Source organism: Dipodomys ordii, unplaced genomic scaffold (genome assembly GCF_000151885.1).
Source record: "Dipodomys ordii isolate 6190 unplaced genomic scaffold, Dord_2.0 Scaffold1000000184, whole genome shotgun sequence".
In the NCBI taxonomy this organism is placed as follows: domain Eukaryota; kingdom Metazoa; phylum Chordata; class Mammalia; order Rodentia; family Heteromyidae; genus Dipodomys; species Dipodomys ordii.
This window is the reverse complement of record NW_012283801.1, coordinates 46310-59891: the sequence shown is the minus strand read 5'-3', so window position 1 is coordinate 59891 and position 13582 is coordinate 46310. Positions and strand designations below refer to the sequence as shown.

The window sequence follows — 13582 nt, the reverse complement described above, 5'->3', positions numbered from 1 at the left end:
TGTAAGGACTACGTTTTCCAGGGTTGAGGCCTGAATTCAGGCCTAGGGAAGAGGCCTGACTTTCTGATCTTCAAGCATAGAGACCTTCCCCTTCCTCCAGAGTGCAACAGAGTTACCCAGAACCCGAGTTCAAATCCCAGGCCTTGCAGACAAAAAATAGCATACATTCCAAGCCAGGGAGCTTCATTACCATTTTTCATATTTTTATTTTTTTATTATTATTTTTTAAATTTATTTATTTATTTTTTATTTGTGAACATACTGTACAGAGGGGTTACAATTACATGGGCAGGATAATGCATACATTTATTACCAAGCATTGCAGCCTCCTCCTTTGGTTTACCCTTCACATCCCTTCCCAGCCTCCCCCGTCCCCCCCAATCCCAACCCTTCTCCTCCCCCTCCTTCCCCCCCCTGGACCGACGTTGTAAAGCTCGTTTTGGACATGACAAATTATACTTCTCGTTGTTGCATCATTTCATATTTTTAAAGTTCACTTGGCCTTTATTGGATACAGTTTGATTTTAAACAAGAGAATTTTTCAAAAAGGGGTTTAAATGTTTACATTTCAGCATAGCACATTGGTATTTCCATTTTGACCATCTGCCATGAAGAGTGAGAATGAAAATGAGTATCATTCCTCCCTAGAGGGACAGTTGATGTTATTTCTATTTAGAGTTATTTCTATAACTATAAACTCTCCGCAATTGTATTGTATGAGTTTTCCTCAGTGCCTACCACAAAATACTCTCGGGGAGACCTCATACCACAAAAGGTTGGGTTTCTGAATAAAAACTCACTTCTGTGAGGACAGGAGGTACTTGTAAGCATTATGGGAATAAACTGAATTTTAAAATGAGAAACTAAAACATTGGGACTGGCATGTAGCTCAGTAGTGGAGTACTTGCTTAAGGAGCATAAGACACTGGAAGAAAAGGAAGACAAGTTTCCTAAAGCTCAGAAGGTTAAAATTTTATGATCTGTGTGAACAAACTTCTTTTTTTTTGTTGGTGGTGGGGCTTGAACTCTGGGCTTGGCTGCCCACCTTCAGCTCTTCAACTCATGGCAAGTGCTCTACCGCTTGAGCCACAATGCCATTTCTAGTTTGTTGGAGATAAGCCACAGAGCCATTTCTGGTTTATTGGACATAAGAGTCTCATGGACTTTCCTTTCCAGGCTGGCTTTGAACCGCCATCCTCAGATCTCAGCCTCCTGAGTAGCTGGGATTATAGGCCTGAGCAACTGATGCCCAGCACATGAACAAATTTATTAAAGATTGATTCTGAGGAATGAAACTTGGAATATACTTTTAATATAAATAACTTATAATGCCATCGTTAAGGCACTAATTCAGAAGTATTTATTCATTGGCTGGTTTCTTAGTTTACTGAAAGATATATATATGTATTTATTTATATACATTTTTCATATATACACATATATATTATTAAAACATAGCTTTGAAGTGTACCTAAAAGCGTATGTGCTCATGTAAAGTTATACAACTGCACAAGCTTGATTTTTTATTTTCAGTTTGTTGGTACCATAAATTAGGTGGGATGTGTTTACTGTTGTTTTGTTCTCTGTTTTTGGAGGATTTCTCTCTGCTTTCTTCCCCTACCCCCCTCTCTCCGAACCTTAATTCAGCTTGCTCTTTCTTGGCTTGATTGTTCATGCCTGATATTCTACTACTTCAGCCATACCTGTAAGCCTAGCTTTTTGCCAGTTAATTGGAGATGTCGTTTCTCAGGCTTTTCTACCTGGATTGGCTTTGAAACTTCATCTTCCAGTTCTCACCTCTTGAGTAGCTGGTATTACAGATGTGAGCCACTGGGATGCCTAGGGATGAATTCGACTTTTGTTGGTGTATTCTTTCTGTTTTTCTAAGCATGGGATCATCTACTATAGAATTTCCATGAATATCCTGGGTATGAAGTAAGATATATAATACATATGCTAATCTGTATAGTTCTCATAAGATGTAATCCATTTAATACATGTTATAAGTGTAATAATAGTCAATATAAATAATGAATGAATGACTAGTGCAAAAAATAAATACACTGGCAAATAATATGCAGTAAACATAAGTATGTAGATATGAATCATTATTTCAAATGTGGATGAATATTACCTTAACAGGGCTGGGCATTGAATTCAGGCCTAGGGAACAGGACTGAATGGCTTGTCTTCAAAGACGGTGAGTTTTCCCATCCTCCATAGTGCATTAGAGTTACCCAGACTCTGAGTTCAAATTCCAGGCCTGGCAGGAAAAAAAAAAGGCATGAATGTCAAGCTGGGGAGCTTCATTAGTATTTTTACAATTTTTTTTTTCGTGGGGCTTGAGCTCTGGCCTTGGGCACTGTCCCTGTGCTCTTCAGCTGAAGGCGAGCACACTACCCCTTGAGCCACAGCACCACTTCTGGTTTTCTAGTGCTTTATTGGAGATAAGAGTCTCATGGGCTTTACAGCCTGGGTTGGATTTGAGCCACAATCCTCAGCCTCTTGAGTAGCTAGGATTACAGGTGTGAGCCACCAGTGTCCAGCTATTTTTAATATTTTAATTTTTTTGATTGATTGCCAATCACGGGGCTTGAACTGAGGTTGTGGCAACACTGCCTGAGATTCCATCACCTTAGGCTGGGATGGTGTAGCCTCTGGACCCACAGCCCATCATGGGTTGGTATGCCTCGGGGGCTGACAGGAAAACAAAATGAAAACAGCACCTAAAAAACTGCGATGTGTGGATGGTCGGCGTTTTCTTGGTTTTCCTTCCTTGCATGGTGACCATCCTGGGTCCAAATGACATGGCTGCAACCTGTAGGTCACCTGGCACTGCTGAAGGCTGGCAGGCTGGCAGCGAAGCCATAGGCCAACCTGAACACCTAGGTCCTTAGTTTGAATCCTGGTCATGCCACTTACAAAGGGCTGGGGAGCCTAAGAAACTATTGCCTGTCCATAGGAGCACCAGAGGAATATGAACAATGTCATGGTTCGATAAGTAGTTCATCAATCAGTCTAGCAGAAAATTAGACCCAATAATCACAGGACATGGACTGATTTTAATTCATAGTTTATTATGCACTAAAAGAATACTATTGATTAAATGGAGTCCTCACTAAAGACCTGAGAATCCATAGGAGCGTAGTATGTGTCATTGAACATTAAATAGACATTTCTGGCAGTATGTAAATATCTAAATTTATATTTATTTTTATACCATCATCTGCATAGAACATTTTTGCTATTTTGCCCAAACCTGAAACTTGTTCCCAGGTCTTAGGATCCACTTGGCACCTGCATGAGCTAGATGCTGCCGTGCTGACACTCACCCCTTCATGAATTGGGCCTCCTAGTCCCTCAGTCTATGTCCCATCATTACCAAAAGCTTCTTTCTGGTGTAAGATTCCATGTGTGACACCTGTTTTCCTTTTCTGTTCAAGTGTTGGGTGTCAGGTATGATGTACATATTATGTCTGCAAAGCTACGTGTTATGGAATAGATTGGAAAAAATGTAATAAATGTTATAGGTGTACTCACAGTCTATAAAATAAATGCTAAATCAATCAATCAATCAATCATAATAAAATATAATGAATCACTCCAACAAACACGATTTAAAATGATTATAGAGATATAACTCAAATATTTAAAATGTCTATACATGTTATGTTTTTCAGTACTGGTACTTGAATTCAGGCCTAGGGAAGAGTTGAGAAGTTCATGCATGATTCACATAGTAAATGATCTTAAGAGTGCATGAAGTGTGACAATAATAATTATAATCAGGAAATCGAGGCATTGGGAAAGATCCAAGAATCGGTAGTCACATGGAAGATAGGATTCCAACAGAGCTCACCACATTTCTAACTCTATACAAACAGGCCTTTATTAGCATATTGATTTCAGCTTATGAATGGGTGAATATGGTGCTCCACCCCCACCCTGGGGCTACATCTCAGGTCCTGGGTATGGCCTAGCTCCTTAGTGGCTCACAAGAGGTTGTGCTCATGTGGACCCATTTGGAAGTTTGTTCTGCTAGGCCCTAAGTTCAAGTTCCAGCACTGCCAAAAGGTTCATCCTGATGTGAGATGCCAAACCTTACAGATGTTTTCCTATCCTGTGCAAGTCCTGGGTCACAGCTAGGATCTAGAAAGCATAGGCAACTTTATACCCATGGGAATAGGTTGTCATCCATGTGAGCACAGTTATATATGTCATCCTATACTCAATAAAATACACAATACATAGATGAATTAGACACAAAATAAAAAGATTAACTACACTGAAAACAAGGTGCATACCACAGCTGTATGTAAATAGAGATCCTATGTTTAAAAGAGATGGGCTTCTCCAGTGCTGGGGCTAGAAATCAGGCCCAGTACCAGGTCTGACCTTTTAGTCTTCAAGGACAGTGAGCTTCACCTTCCCCCACAGTGCAACAGAGTTACCCAAACCTGAGTTCAAATCCCAGCTCTCACAGTAAACTGGCACAAATTCTGAGCTAGGGTTCTTCGTTCATAGTTTTATCATTTTTGTTTTTTTTTACCAGATCCCGGGCTTGAACTCAAGTTGTGGCAACTCTGCCTCAGCTCTGATCATCCTAGGCTGAAGACTCTGGACCCACAGCCAGTTCTCAAACCCTTGGACTCTGGGGTTTGCTGGAAAAAAAAAACCTTCGAGGGGAAAACAACCAGAGGAAATTCCACCTGGCTCTTTTATGTTTATTTTCCTTTGCATGGTGACCATTCTGGGTCCAATCATGGCTGCCTGCAGAGTGAAGGTGTCCTGGCATGGCTAAAGGCCTGCTGATTTTCAGTGGAGCCACAGGCTAACCAGACAGTGAAGGCCCTGAGGACGAATCCCAGTCAGCTCTGTTACAATGAGGGAATGTCTGGAGATCCTGGGACACTCGTTTCCAGACCTAGGAAGAGTTGTGGAATGCAATCAATCTCATCCTTGAATGAGTAGTTCCTGCTTGATGTGAGTAGGAAATGATAGGCAAGACTTATGGGGTATCGATTATTTTTTTAATTTAATTTTATTTTATTTGTGAACATACTGTACAGAGGGGTTACAATTGCATGGGCAGGATAATGTGTACATTTCTTACCAAGCATTGCAGCCTCCTCCTTTGTTTACCCTTCCCATCCCTTCCCAGCCTCCCCCCTCCCCCCATCCCAATCCTTCTCCTTCCCCCTCCCTTCCACCCCCTTCCCCCCCAACCCCCCCGCCCCGCACCGACGTTGTAAAGCTCCTTTTGGACATGACAACTTGTACTTCTCATTGTTGCATCAGATCCACCTGTATCCTTAAACAACTGGTTTTTCCCCATCTCCTCCACAAGTTATACTGACATCAAATATAGTGAAAGCTGGGGTTATACTGTGGGGGAGGGACATAAAAAGCAACAAAGAGATAATCTTATAAATGCGTTAGAAACACATGTATGAAAGAAAAAACATTAAAATATATATCTAAGGGTTCATTTTCCTGACATCACATTATCTGACCTTTTCCGCTTGACTCGTACATATACTAGATATTGCAAATAAGGGAAACCATGGGACCTATGTTTCTTTGGGCCTGGCTTACTTCACTTAATATAATTTTTTCCAAGTTTTTCCATTTCCTAACAAATGGGGAAGACTCCACATAGAGCACTCCTATTTCCCAGCAATCCCACTTTTGGGCATTTGTCAAAATGATCATAAACATAACCATACTAAAGCTACCACCACAACTATGTTTATTGCAGCATTATTTACCATAGCTAAGATATGGAACCAACCCAGATGCCCCTCAGTAGATGAATGGATCAAGAAAATGTGGTATCGATTATTTTTAATGAAGAGTTGAAACATGACCATAATCATCACAGTCATGAAATGGAGTCATGGAGGAAGATCCAAGAATCGTTAGTCACAAGGTAGATTGGATTCCATCACTGGTCGCCATCACTGCGGGGCTCAATCTCAGATCCTGGGAATGGCCTAGCTCCTTAGAGCCTCAAAGACTGGTGTGCTTACCTGGACCCATTCACCTATTGGGCCTGGTAGTCCCCGAGGTCAGATCCCAGAACTGCCAAAAGATGAATCCTGATGTGAGAAGCCAATTGTTGCACCTGTTTTTCTGTCCTGTGAAAGTACTGGTCTCAGCTAGGATGCAGTATGCTATATAGGCAACTCTATATTCATGGGAATCAGTTGCCATCCATGTCAGCACAGTTATAGCTGTCATCATATGTAATAAAATACAAAATGCATCCATGACTAAGACACACAATATAAGGAATAACTACACTGAATGCATGATGCATTCCACATCTCTATGTAAAGAGAAATCCTATGTGTAAAGCAGGTGAGCATATGATTTTTGCCAGTACTGGAGCTAGTTCAGGCCCTAGGACAAGGCCTGACCTTATAGTCTTCAAGGATGGTGAGCTTCACCTTCCCTCACAGTGCAACAAAGTTTGCCAGACCTGAGTTGGAATCTCAGAGGTGGCAGAAAAATGGTGAGAATTCTGAGCCAGGGTGTGTTATTATTATTATTATTGCCAAGCATGGGATTTGAACTCAGTTCATGACAACTCTGCCTCAGCTTCGATCACCTTAGGCTGGTGGGCTCCCATGCCAATCCTGAGATTCTAAGCTCTGAAGTTTGCAGGAACAAATGACAGAAAAATGACAGAAAAAATGTGGCAGGATGGATTTTTTATATTTTCTTCTTTTGCACGGTGACCATCCTGGGTCTGAATTACATGGCTGCAAAGGGTACTTCACCTTGCACTGGCAAAGGCTAATGGGCTATCAGGGAAGAAATAGGCTCATGTGGCAACATAGGCCCTGAGTTTGAATCCTGGTACTGACACCTGCCAGTGGGGGAGATCCCAAGATACTTGTTCCTATTCATGGGAATAACAATGAAATGTTAGCAAACTCATGATTGAATGAGAAGTTTCTGCTTGTATTGGTCTAGTCCAAAATTAGATGCAATGATCCTAGGACGAGGATTCATCATAATGAATGGTTTATTAAGCAAGAAAAACATACTATTCCTTCAATGGTGCCATAATAAATACCTAAGAGGTAGTAGGAATGTAGTTGATGTCATTGAATCCTAGGTAGATGTCTCTGGCACTCTGTACAAATATATATTTTTTGGTGTTCTACCACCTGTCTACCCGTGTATGGCTATTTTGTCCAGCCCTATGGCTCAATCTCAGCGTCTGGAAATTCCCTGGCAGCTTCATTGGCTAGAGGTTGCCATGTTGACACCCCCATTCAGGGTCTGAGTTGGGTCTGCCAGACCCTGAGTTCAGATCCCAGTACTGGCAATAATTGGATCATGGAGTAAGAAGCTGAGTGTGATACCTGTTTTCCTTTTCTCTGAGAGTCCTGGGTGTCAAACATGAAGGAGAACACATCTACAAATCTAGATACTATGTGATGGGTTGTCATCAATATCATAAATGGAATACGTATCATCACAGTCAATAAAAAATCTCATATCTAAAATATACTTGGAACTCAAAAAATTAAATCCCCCAACAACAAATCCTGAAAGAAACAACTGCCCAATAAAGAAGTGGGCTAACAACTTAAAGAGAAATTTCTCTGAAGATAAAAGAAGCATGGCCAATAGACACATGAAGAAATGCTCAACCTCCCTAGCCATAAAAGAAATGAAAATCAAAACAATATTGAGATACCACCTCACCCGAGTTAGAATGGCTAGAATCAAGAACTCTAATAACAACAGATGCTGGAGGGGATGTGGACAGAAGAGAACTTTACTGCGTTGTTGATGGGAGTGTAAACTTGTTCAACCACTTTGGAAAGTAATATGCAGGTTCCTCAAAAGACTCTACATAGATCTCCCCGATGACCCAGCAATCCCACTTTTGGACATTTACCCAAATGTTTACAAACAAGACCACACTAAAACTACCAGCACGACTATGTTTATTGCAGCACTATTTACTATAGCTAAGATATGGAACCAACGCAGATGCCCCTCAGTAGATGAATGCATCAAGAAAATGTGGTATATATACACAATAGAATTCTATGCCTCCATCAGAAAAAAATGACATTACCCCATTGATTAGGAAATGGAAAGACTTGGAAAAAATTATATTAAGTGAAGTAAGCCAGGTCCAAAGAAATATAGGTCCCATTGTTTCCCTTATTTGCAATATCTAGAATATGTCTGAGTCAAGCAGAAAAGGTCACATAATGTCATGATAGGGAAATGAACCCTAAGATATGTACTCAAATGTTTTTTTCTTTCTTTCTTGTGATTGTTTCTAACACATTTATAAGATTATTTCTTTGTTGCTTTGTATGTCCCTTCCCCACAGTATAACCCCTGCTTTCACTGTATTTGATGTAGGTATAATTTGTGGAGGGGAAGGGGAAAAACAAATTGTTTAAATAACGATAGAGGTGGCCCCATTGCAACAATGAGATGTACAAGTCATTATGTTGAAAATGAACCTTACAACTTTGGTGCGGCAGTGGCGAGGGGGCGGGGGCAGGCAGATTGGGGAGGATTGTGGGGGGGGCTGGGAGGAAGATAGAAAGGGATGGGAAGGGGAAACAAAGGAGGAGGCTACAATGCTTGATAAGAAATGTACTCATTATCTTGACCATGTAGTTGTAACCCCTCTGTACAATATTTTCAAAATAAAAAAATGGAAAATAAATGAATAAAACAAAAATACAATAAATAACCACAACAAACAGGATATAGACTGACCATCTATACGTAAGTACAAATCCTACCTTTACAATGTATATAAATAGAATGTTTCCGGGTTGGGTACTTGAATTCAGGCCTAGGGACCAGGCCTTACTTTCTTGTCTTCATGCATGGTGAGCTTCCCCTTCATCCACAGTGCTTCAGAGTTACCCAGGCCTTAAGTTAAAATTCAAAGGTAGGAGAAATGGCGTGAATTCCAAGCAAGGGAGCTATTTTTTTTTGTTTTTTGCCAGACCTTGAACTCAGGTCATGACAACTGTGCCTCAGCTTTCATCACCATAGGCTGGGGTGCAGCTGCTGGAAACACAACCTATCCTGAGATCCTAGAACTTCAGGCCTTGTGCCGAGGGGTGGGGGTGGAGGGATGGGGGGAATGGGGGGATGCACAGAAAAAAAATGGGATGGTGTTTTTTCATTTTCTTCTTTTGCACCGTGGCCATCTCAGTCTGAGTGATCCGGCTCCAAAGAATACTGCACCTTGCATTGCTGAAGGCTTGCAGGCTACTGGGGAAGCCATAATCCCGAACAATGAGTAGCCAGGCACCAGTGGCTTTCACCTGTCCTCCTTCATATTTACAAGGCTGTGATAGGAGGATCATGGTCAAAGTCACCCTAGGAAGGAAAGTCTTTGAGACCCCTGTCCAACCTCAATGCCAACAAAGCCAGAAGTAGAGCTGTGTGGCTCTAGTGGTAGAGGGCTAATCTTGAGCAAGAACAGCTCATGGACTGTGCCCAGATCCTGAGTTCAAGTTTCAGCACTGGAAACAAACAGACATAAAAAACAATCTGAGCAGCCATCTGGATAAAGCAGGTCTCCCTCTTGTCCCCAACTGGATGGGACATAGTAAAGGGTCTGCTGTCATCTTGACTCTGTCCATTCTGTCTGCATCACAGGATTCCAGGCACACCCCCATTCTTTCATGGTTCTTTTTGACCAATGGGATATAAGAATAGTGGCCATGCCTATATTCCATGCTTCCCAGTAGCACCTGGATTCCCTCTGTTGGGTGACACCACTACTAGCAGTTGAGGAAGGTAGAGGTGGCTGAGTGGTGAGCAAGAGTCTCCATGTGACTTTGAGGTAGAGTAGGAAATGAAATCCTAGTTGGTGAGTAGGAGAATAGAGGATTTCCTAGAGCCTGGAAACGTAGCCAGCCCAACTTTCCCATCCCGGCTCTCAGATGTCTGAAACAATAAGACTCAATGAGAGAACTGTGGGCAAGAAACTGCCCCAAGACCACCAGCAGTATCCTCCCAACAGACCTGAAACATTCAAGAAAACAAAGAACATGAAAAAGGGAGGGATCCCCAAGACAAACAACACTGGGGAGCCGGATTGAATGGAGAGTCTGGCCAAAGGTGATGCGGACCATGGACCTCCCCTGCCTTTGGACACAGTCACAGCCACCAGGATCCAGAGTGTCAAGGGTCCCAATACCACCAAGGATCCACAGAGGTGTTACCCGCATGGAGTGCCCATCCTGGACCACAGAAAAGAAGACACCAGGTACTCTGTGCCAAGATCCAACCACTGAAGCAGGGAAAGACAGACCCACAGGATCAATGGGAGTAAGAGAGGGAGAAGATAGCCCAGATACATGAAGCACCAAAAATGGAGGTAGAGATCCACAAGGCACCCATACAGCAGTTGGTTTCAGCAGAAAGCGATTCACAATGTGCACTGGCCCAAGTGCAGCAGGCCACTGATGACAGAGAAAGGGAGCAGGAAGCTCTCACCAGCTGGCTGTGACCTATAGAGTGGCGTGTGGCAGAGCTGGAGATAGTGGCTTCTCTGGTCACTGCTGCAAAGAAGGAGACCAAAATGTTCTTCAAACAGCTATATGATATGACCCTTCAGCTCTAGAAGACCAGAAGCTAAGATGTCCTGGAGCAAGTGAACACAGAGTTGCAGGAGAAGGTGGAAGTGCTGTGGATACAGATGAGCAACGTGAAGAAGAGAATATGCAAGTTCCAACAAGCACTGGAGGGGCATGAAGTACTAAAGAGACTACTGGACAACCTGAGCTGGCTGGTGACCACAGCGAATCTGGAGAGAGACACCTTCATGGAGGACGTGAGCACTGAGAGGTTCGCACGAAAGGAGGAGGCATGGCAGCTGACCCAATGGCTGAACCAACTGACAGAGGAGAAGGAATGAGGGCCAAGGCATGTGTTGGACCTAGGTAATGAGCTGCGGGAACTGAGAAGGAAGCTGGTAAAACCACAGCCCCCTGCGGGACCATCTCAGGCCAAGTGGCATCTGCAAGCCCAGGCCTACAGCAAGGAGATGGAGTTGAAAAACTTGGAGGAGCCAGGTGCTGGTGGTTCATGCCTGTAATCCTAGCTACTCAGGAGGCTGAGATCTGAGGATCGCGGTTCAAAGCCAGCCCGGGCAGGAGAGACCGTGAGACTCCTATCTCCAATAAACCACCAGAAAACCAGAAGTGGCGCTGTAGCTCAAGTGGTAGAGTGCTCGCCTTGAGCTGAAGAGCTGAGGGACAGCGCCCAGGCCCAGAGTTCAAGCCCCATGACGGACAAAAAAAAAAGAAAAACCTGGAGGAACAACTTCACATCCAAGTCCAGGAAAGCCAGTCTGTCTTCAGATCGTGGAGCAGCAGGAGCAACTGCAGAGACTGGAGGAGAAAGCCTAGGATCAGCAGGAGATCCCTGAGACCCCACATGAGCATGTTTCTGGGATGGACAACTGGAGGAAAAGCTGGTCCTGCTGTGGGAAGCTCTCCACAAGGTGAGCAGTGAGAAGGAGGAGCTCGCCAGCATCCTGGACTCAGAGCAGCAGATGAAGAAACATCTGCGGAAACAGTAGGACTGCTCAGAGGAGAAGATAGGCAAATCGGTAGTGGTGGCTGAGGGAGAGAGCCAAGCAGCTCAGGAGCAGCAGGAGCAGTCCCTGGGCCAGTGCAGGAGTTCAGAGCCTCCTGTGAATGGCACATCTCCTCCAATGATCGGCTGTGGTCTGAGAAGGAGGCCCTGCAGCAGCACTTAGAGAGGCAGATCCAGCTGCTGGAGCAGCTGAAGCAATTGAAGGGCTCAACAAACTGGAGGGACCAGGTGGTGTACCCGAAGTGGCAGGACACTCTCAAGTGCCTGGAAGCCACCAGATCACAGGAGGAGTGACTGCACGCACAGCTGAGCTTCCTGGCTTTCCCTGTGCAAGGGGAAGGCATGAGCCCTGCAGAAACAAAAGATAAGGAGGCGATTCTCTGCCCCCCGTCCCCATCGCGATGTGACCATCACAGAGGATGGAGATGTTCCCCAGACCAAGAGTGACATGGCTCTGAGAGTACTCTTGCAGGATGAGATCCACAGGGGGAAACTCCTGCCACAAGAATGGCGGGCCAGCTGCAGTCGCCCCCTGGCCGACCTAGCAGCTCAATGCCAGACTGAGCTGGAGCCACAGGACCTCAGCCCCATGAACTGCCACCACAGCATGCGTGGGGATGGGAAGTGGGACACATGGGCATCTGCAAAAAAACATCTGCTTCATCCATGACTGGCCTGATGATGTGGACTTCCAGAGTCCAGCAGGTGAGCTCCCCCATTGATGCAGCCAGCTGTCAGCACACATCCAAATTATCGAGGAGTCCTCATGGTGTGTAAAGAGCAGATGTTGTTCCTGAATGAGCTGTGTTGGGACAAAGCCCAGTGCATGCACTCGCTGTCCTAGGAGATGCTGGAGAACAGGAGAGTGCTGCAGGAGCTGCTGTCACTCCTCCCAAGGGAAGGCACAGACAGCAGTCTCCAGATGCCAGCACAAGCTGAGCCCCCCACCACCAACACTGCTTCAGATGCCTCAGGGCTTGTGGTGGGTGAAATGAGGGAGGAGCAGAAAGGTTTTGAAGAATTGCAACTTGAAGACAGCATGGAAACTGCCAGAGGAGAGGTAAGAGTTCCCGACCCCTTAGTGGACTCCCCCAAGGACCATGTCCTCCCCCAGATTCCCCACATCTAGATCAGCCCACAGCTCCCAGGCTCAGGGGAGGAGTGCTCCCTCACTTTCTCCTGTAGACTGATGTAGATGATGACTCTCTATGTGACATACTGACTCTCAAAAGCCTTGGCAGCCACCAGAAGTAGGTGGCCAAGTGGCTTTCTCTCAGGCCTCCATCTGCCGGGCAACAGGAAGGATAAACTGGGGGTAGGGTAGGGAAGAGGCTGCAGGGAGTTGGCCCAAACTCAAGGGACATCTAATGGCCCATTGGTGGCCAGGAAAGAGACCCATGTTATGCTTATCACAAAGAATAAATTGTTTTCAAACCAAAAAAAAGGCCTAAAAACAAAGATTTGCTCTTCCAGCCTTGGGGCTTGAACCAATGCCTAGCCACTGTCCCTGAGCTCTTTTTGATCAAGGCTGGTCCCACCTCCCCTTCCACGTTTTCTGTGTGGAATAGAACCCAGGGCTTCAGGCATGATAGGTGAACACTCTACCACTAAGCCACACTCTCCCCCCTCCCAAACCCATATGGCCATTCCTCAGATAAATAAGAAGTAAGGGCTAGGATGAATATGAAGCACAAGTATGGTTCACACCAAAATATTCCCCTGACCCCTCTTCCCACATCCTTAGTTGAAGTTTCTCTTCTACAATTGAGGGATGAGAGAAGGAGAGGGGAATCCCAAGAGAGTACCAACAACTGGCCCCCTGAGTCCCACATCCTCCCCCACACAAGTGGTCCTCCAGATTGTGATCTTACCTGACTCAATGTAAAGTCTACACTGTCTCCCCACCACTGCAAGGCTCGGGAAGAAATAAAGGTCAGCCATAATCTCAGCCTACACCCAAGGTGGAAGCTTCTAGTAC

General features: G+C 44.6%; 1 pseudogene; it reads left to right on the top strand.

Annotated features, from left to right (window-relative positions):
* Window positions 1-10103, top strand: part of LOC106002689 — a 43795-nt pseudogene extending 33692 nt beyond the window's left edge.
* The last annotated feature ends 3479 nt before the right edge of the window (window positions 10104-13582 follow it).